We start from the raw sequence: 1,000 nt of genomic DNA, 5'->3' as shown, positions 1-1,000 counted from the left end.
CACTCATACTCGCAAGGGTTGAGGAGACCGTCCGTGAGGTAATTGGGCTTCGAGATTGTGTATACACGAAAAGAGCTCGCTTTCGACTTTCTACCTCGGCGTTTTGTGCCCAGTTCTGGTTCAGGAAAGGGTATGGTCTCTTTCATTGGAGCACATTGATGCCGAAGGAGTCTTCGAAACCGGTGGATAGGTATGATGACTTCAGGCTATTCAAATAGCATGACTAAGTCATACTCGAAATTTCTTTTTCATAAATCTGTCTCATGATTTGGGTCTGGCGTGCAACTGGTTCGGTCAACAACAAGGTACAAAGCGGATTGATTAAATGGGCTTGAAGTTCCATTATCGTTAGGTCGAAGATCTCTATTAGGTTTAGTGCACTTTGGTAGTTGCGAATGTTGCCGTAATTGAATGTCTTTCTCATTCGACATTCTCTCTTACCTAGCACTCATACTTGCAATTGCGTATACGCGAAAAGAGCTCGCATTCGACTTTCTACCTCGGCGTTTTGTGCCCGGTTGGTTCAGGAAAATGCCTTTATAGTAGAAACGATATACTTGAGACCTCTCACACCTGAAACGATAATTATTTTAGTACTTTTTTTCTTTTGGAGGGGCATTCCGAGAATCGAACTCGAGACCTCTTGCACCCAACAAGAATCATACCACTAGACCAAATGCCCTTTGTATGGATTTTAAAAGACAAAAGAATGACAATTTCTTTTTCATAAACCTGATAATTAATTATTTTAGTGCTTTTTTTCTTTTGGACAACCTCTTGCACCCAAAGCAATAATCATACCACTAGACCAAATGCCCTTAGTATGGACTATATATTATGTTTTTTATGGAATGTATCATCATTATTTCATTTATTTTCTTTGTTAATGAAATCCATGAGAAATAATCATTATTATTATATCTTTTAGACTAGACCGCTGTTAAATTATTTACATAGGGTTTGCGACAATTACTGTATTGAGAAGAAAATAATGTAAGTT

General features: G+C 38.2%; 1 non-coding gene across 1 annotated transcript; it reads right to left on the bottom strand.

Moving 5' to 3' along the window:
• Window positions 1-612: 612 nt before the first annotated feature.
• TRNAP-GGG lies at window positions 613-682 on the bottom strand. The gene has a single exon. It is a non-coding gene; the product is annotated as a tRNA-Pro (tRNA).
• Between the last annotated feature and the right edge of the window lie 318 nt (window positions 683-1,000).

The sequence above is a fragment of the Cucurbita maxima genome, unplaced genomic scaffold (assembly GCF_002738345.1).
Source record: "Cucurbita maxima cultivar Rimu unplaced genomic scaffold, Cmax_1.0 Cma_Scf00042, whole genome shotgun sequence".
Classification (NCBI taxonomy): Eukaryota; Viridiplantae; Streptophyta; class Magnoliopsida; order Cucurbitales; family Cucurbitaceae; genus Cucurbita; species Cucurbita maxima.
The sequence above is the reverse complement of the archived record's forward strand: the minus strand, read 5'-3'. Positions and strand labels throughout refer to the sequence as shown.